The sequence below is a fragment of the Suncus etruscus genome, chromosome 9 (genome assembly GCF_024139225.1).
Source record: "Suncus etruscus isolate mSunEtr1 chromosome 9, mSunEtr1.pri.cur, whole genome shotgun sequence".
Lineage (NCBI taxonomy): Eukaryota > Metazoa > Chordata > Mammalia > Eulipotyphla > Soricidae > Suncus > Suncus etruscus.
In genome coordinates, this window is record NC_064856.1 from 62,136,901 (window position 1) to 62,143,673 (window position 6,773).

Here is a 6,773-nt window from a genome sequence, read left to right on the forward strand (position 1 = left end):
TGTGGGAACATATTTTTCCGTACAGTTTCTAACATTGTCTCTCGAGTAGATACCTAGCTGGAATGCTGAGAGAGGTGAAAAAGATTATCTCTGAGTAGAACTATTCCCTGGGAGGTTCTGGGACCTTCTCTCCCACCACCCCAAGCACCTCCTTCCTTAAGGCAGACTCATGCCCTGGAATCCATGATTCTGCCTGTGAGCTTGGATAAGTTTAGACGAAGTCTGGGATGAAAAACAGTTAATTCCCTGGGAAGTTAGATCACAGGATTATCCTGTCCCTCTCCTGGGAGCTGAGCATATACACAGCCACTGTGTGGCCCAGGCTGAGTCACTCACTGGATGCCAGGCTTTGGGATATAATCTACAGTATTATTATTATCTCCAAAGGTCAAAATCCCTAAATTCTCAAATCTTCCCAACCATCATAAAATATTAAAACCCTTAAAATATAAATTTTAAAATTCTTAAGGCATTTATTCACATTTTTAAAGGAGAGCAAGGTATGTTTTATATTATACGGTATATTATATTATATATATATAATATATAATATATATTATATTATAAGGTATATTATACGGTGAAGTATGTGGCTTGTCACTAAGCCACATACTTCACCGTATAATGCCCTAGATTTAATCCCTAGCACCAGAGGAAACTGAATAAGTAGGGGCCAGCACAATACCACAGTGGGTAGGGTGTTTGTCTTGCAAGTGGCTGATCCAAGTTATCATCCCGGCATCCCCAAGCCTGCCAAGAGTGATTTCTGAGAGCAGAGTCAGGAGTAGCCATTGAGAACCACTGGATCTGGTCCAAAAACAAACAAAAACTAAATAATTAATGTAAATAACTCAATTGAGAAACAGAAAACATGACTGAAACTTCATAGGAGAATTTACACAATAGAGCATATACTGGGAAAAAATGTTATCATCTGTGGATACCCGATAAAGGACATCACTGTTATTCATAAAATCTTGTGGAAGTCTTCATACTTGTTGAGGTTAGTTTTCTCTTTCATTGAAAAAATTATGGACACATATAATACTGGCATAGAACCAGCATGGAACAGTATGCATGTTAAAACTGAAAATGCAAAAGCAAACATCAATATTGGAAATGATGCCAAGATAAAATATAGAAGAATAATTTAAAATAGATTGCTGAAAGTGCTCAGTTCGAATGGGAAAAATCGAAAAGCACTAACAATTAAAAAAGAAAGTTGGTATGTGTAAAACTAACTTATAGGACTAGATCATGGGCATCTGCTCAGAGGTAATGTCTGAGAGTTTACTGATAGTCATGACCATTATCTAGATTTTGAAGTCTGACATCATGAAGAACTGCTTATTCTTTGAAATACAGCCTACTTGCGGAGAATATATCCATACTAATTTTTTTATTTCTGGTATTATTCTTTTGAAATTTTCTACAATGTGATATACATTGACATGAGCATTTCCTATTAATGTCTCTATCTTCCTTGCTATGCTACAGTATTGTTTGGGGCACAGAAATTTATTCTGCCTGTACTCATATGGAGACAGAAACAATTCTGCTGATCAAACACCAGACCTCTTGCATAAGTGTTTTCTTATCCTACCATGCACATAATTATTTTTGAACCAGTCAAGAACTTCACTGAATTCTTCAGGCAAACATGGTTTTAATTCATTAAGAGCTCCTGGAATTTTTCATCAGCTGAAAGGAATGTTCATGAAGACAAATGAAATATTTTTAAACTGAAGTTTTCCACACTGCTGTCTCACAAGATCAATCCATTCATCTGAATTTTCTTACTAGTGCCTAGAGCTAACTGGAAGAGTCAAACTTTATTGGAAATACCTTGAAAATCACTTTTAAAAGCAGTGATCACACCTAACCACATCTGGAGTTTGGAGAGCCAAAGTCCACAAAAATCTCTAAAAAAGCCTTTATAAAGAGATCTGTTTTGCCTTTTCACTAGTACTATATAAATGGATGGCTAAAGTCAGAATTTTCTAATCAGATAGGGGCATGAATTGTTTCTAATCAATAAAAAGTAGTGTTGAACCATTTTTGAAAGTAATCTTCATTATTCAGGGCAAAGTCTATGCTAGCTTTCCTGGGTCAGAGATTTTGTGGTGAATATAAGTGTATCTTCTGCAAAAATCAAATATCTAATGTAAAAAAAAGCTACCATTTCCAGTGATTTGTCACCATGATGGACCTTCAGTATCTGCAGTGGTTTGCTTTGAAGGATGACAAGCAGATGGAATTCTTGTTATTCTTTGATATGGGCTATTCTTTGGAAGGCAAAGCTGAAGATAATGGGTAGGAAGTTGTGTGATTGAGTAATTTGGTGAAAGAGTGCTCCTCAAGTCAGTTTTTACCTATGTTTTCTCTTCGACTCTGAAGATGTTTAAATTTGATATTTCGATCTTTCAGGATGGTGATTTGAGGGCATTTTAGGCTTTGAGGATTTTAGTACAAATGTTGTGTCTAGCAGATGATGACTAGCCCACTTCTGCTCAGGCTTTGGAGCTGACAGCCTTCCCTGTCCACACTTAACAAGCCGAGATGACGGAGTGAAAGGTACTGAACAAGTGCCTGGGCACTTGACACTGACTTTAGGGTGCTGTTGTTAATGGCTTTAGATGACTTCCCTGCTGCTGTATCAGGAATTCTCTTCTTGGCAGGAGAAAGGTGTCTGAAAGTAGAGGCACAATAGGAGAATTTGTGATTTTGAGCCTTAAGATCCAGATGTAGCCTGTAGGATAGGCCTGGAGTAGGCAGGAGGGAAGGGACATGACTTGTTCTGGACCAGAGGTAATACTGGTTTCTTTCCAAAAGTCTTGTCCCTGAGAAGCCTGACCCTCCACCAATGTGGAGGTATGCTGAAAATGGTATTTTTCTGTGTCTATGCTACTGAACCATGTCCCTATCCAGCCCAGGACGCATGCCCTGACATAACCCATCCTCAATCTTTGTACTTAAAAGTGCAGGCTGGACCCTAACTATGAGATCTGATCACTTTAGTACCTATTATCACCTGTCTCATCCACTAGGCTGTCTCTACTCCCTGCCTCCTCAGCCATCTCTTTTGCTCAATGGGAGTCCCTTATGATGACCTACTCTCCTTTCCCATGCACCCTCTCTTGTCCTACTACTCTGCCATCAGAGCAGTCCTTCCATGAGACACATATATTACGCCAAGCCAGCTTTCAATCATTCAATGGTGAATCTTAGAGTGATCTTTATCTTGGCATGCAAGGCACTTTGGTTGATCATTTACCAATGGTCTCTTGTTTACCCTCCTGCCACAACTCATTTTTTATCCCACGCAGAGTGCAACATTCACCTACTCATTTCTGCTGGCTAAGGTCTATTCCCTGGAATCTCATGTCCTTGTCTGCTTGTTCAAATCCTAGTCAAACTCAATTAAGATGGTGTTGTTGATCCAATACATTTATTATCATCTCTTCTGCCCTTGCATCTTGTTTTGGCCATCCACTTTTTATTGGCTTTTTGGTTTTTGGGCCACACCCAGTGATGCTCAGGGGTTACTACTGGCTATGAGCTCAGAAATCACTCCTGGCTTTGGGGGACCATATGGAATTCCAGGGATTAAACCCAGGTCTGCCCTGGATCAGCCGCATGCAAGGCAAATGTGCTACCACTGCACTATCACTCCAGCCCCTGGCCACACACTTTTTGGGAGAAATAAGAAGGTCCTTTTTAATAGTGTTCAGGAGGCCTGAGGCCACTCCTTGCTAGACTCAGTCAACTAGACCCCCTAGCAGTGCTTGGGACCACATCTACAGTACTCAGGGCACATATTCTGCCAGGAACCAAGCTGGGGTCCCACTCATGATTTGCCATTTACTCCTGTACTCTGTCTCAGCACCTCAGCCACACTCTTTATTGGTCTGCTTTATAACACAAATATTTGCATACATTCTTTCCCTTACCTAGGGGGCAAAAATACATCCTTGAAAATAAATCTCATGGCTAATCTCTAGTCCTGGCATAGGATGAGGGTACTAAGAATCTTTTAGAGCCATAAGTATTTATGTGTGAACTCAGACTTGCACAACCATATTTAGGTACAGCTGACCTTTGCACTTCAGCTAGGTACATAACCAGGTCTCTGCCACAGCAACTCTTGGCAAGCGGCCTCTCAAATCCCATTCCTGTAGTAGCTGTTGTTCTGGCACATGATTAGTAGCTCTGATTTGTCTGTAGTAGTCAAGGTGGCCTGACTGTGAGATTGGTCAGGCTGGGCTCCAGGCAAGAGTCTGGCTCTAAATCTGTACCTTGTGCGCACAATCAGGGATCAAAGGCTGAAGAGGCATCTGGGTCTTCTCAGGGCAAACCTGCAAGTGTGTGAGTGGACAAGATAAATAACAAGGCCACATGAGGCCTCTACTAAGGTCACACCTACAAGTTTTCACCCAGAAAAGTAAGTCCTGTGACCCAATCTTACATTACTTTGAAAGAGATGGTCATACTAATTGCTCTAGTGTAAGGGACAGCAAGGTAATAAATAGGACAAAGCAGTTACTTTACAGGAACAAAGGGGCAGAGTTACAAGCAGAGCACATTCCATATTTGGACATTCTCAACCTCTGACATAAAGACTATAGACATTGGCATCCAGTTTTGGTCACACACATCCAATGGAATCACGTGTGAAGACAGGTGCTGAAACTTCTCAATCACCTGTTTCTCAACAGCAAATGAGGATGAATTTCTTATTCCTAGAAGATTGAGTAAGGATTAACAGACTCAATTTATTTTAAAAACAATTACCAGTAAAAGTGAGTTGCTGCAGAAATTACTATAGGAAGTCAAGCATGCTGTAATAATACCAAGATCCCTAAACCTCTCATCTGCAGCTACACCAACACTGATATGGACAGATCTGTATTAAAACACAGAGATACATATGTGTTAGGGGTGCGGATTGTTGACATATTGGTTTATGTAAAACAGATAGACCTGTCTTGTTTTTCATGTATATTTTAAAATATAAGGTAATTCACATAAAATCCAACTTTTGGGGAGCCAGAGAGATAATACATGGGATAGGGCATTCACCTTGATTTGACCAACTCTAGGTTCAATCCTCAGCATCCCATATGGTTCCTCTGAATCAACCAGGAGTAATTCTGAGTGGAGAGTCAGGAGTAACCCCTGATCAACACTGTGTCCTCAAAACAAAACAAAATAAAATACAACTTTCTTGAGTTTTCTACAGAGATGGAGATTGAGTTAAGGAAGATTATGTGATGGGGGTGAGAGGATGCATAGAACCAGGAAGCAGCAGGAAGAACCAGCATCTAATGGTTGACCACAAGGCTGGATGGATGGCTAATATGGGAAAACTGGGGAAGCAGAAATAATACCTAATGAGACTTTTATCTACAGCCCAACTTTTCTCATTATCAGATTATCACACTGGGGAGGAACTTTACAGGTATAAAGAACATAACAAACCTTAAGCACTCTCTCATGGCATCAAATATTTTTTGCTGGAGAAAATCCAAGTGAATGTGAAGCATATTGGAAAATCTTTAACCAGAGATATAGTCCTTACTCAACAACAGAGAGTGGTACATAAGAAAACTCTTACAATGTAATAAACGGTGAATGACTGATGCAAAATTGCATGAAACATACACATGATAGAAAAGCACAATTAATGCTGGGGAAAAAACCTTAAATGTAAAACACATGGAAAATATTTAAGATACCAAATATAAATACTTATCAGAGCATTTCTAATAGTTCTATAAGGAAAAGATACTTTTCAGATACTAGTCTTCATCAATATATTTTAAGCATATAGAGATAATTATTACATCTTGCTTAGAGAGAAGAAAAAAACATATGCTTCATACTTCACTATAACTAGAGAAGCAACCCCAGTTAGTCAGTGGTCAAGCTGAGACTTGGATGCCTCTTTGACTCAATCATTCATTCCTTCACCAAGTATTTCTTGAGCATCTACTTAATGCAAAGCTCGATTCTAGTAACAAATAAAACAGACAAAATATCACTTATTTAGGGGCCGGAGCAGTAATGCAAAGCTGTAAGGCATCTGCCTTGCTTGTGCTAGCCTACGACGGACCTCAGTTTAATCCCCTGGTATCCCATATAGTCCCCCAAGCCAGGAGTGATTTCTGAGTGCATAGCCAGCAGTAACCCCTGAGCATCACTGGGTGTGGCCCCCCACCAAAAAAAATTATTTATTTGGCCAGAAGGCTGACATAGCTGATTTCAGGAAGAGGGAAGTCTGTGTGGGAGGCAGCATTGGGGAGAGATAGAATCTAGCGTTTATCTCTATTTGATGTGTAGAACTTGAAGTGTCTATTAGACATTCTGATGGCAATGAATGAGAATGGGGTACAAGCAAGTCCAGATTCGGGGGAAATGTGAAGCTCAAGATGGAAAGCCAGCATTGTCAAGGGTCAAGGTTTGAAAATCCTGAGGCCAGGTAAGGTCACCCAGGGATCAAGCACATGTGAGAAGGGAAGGAGTCAAAGACAAAGACCTCACCAGGTGTCAGCCTTCCAGTGTCAGGAGGTCAGGGGTCAAGGGAAACCAGCAAAACACCAGAGAAAGAGATAGTCAAAAAGTGGGAAGCTGTACTGGACAGGAGAGCTGCTGCCAGAAAAAAGGTGTAATCGACTCCCTCAAAGTCAAAGGCTGCAGAATCATCTAATAAAATGAGAACCATGAAAGTTCTACTAACCTTAGAAGCATGTCAGATCTTTGATAACAGCAGCTTC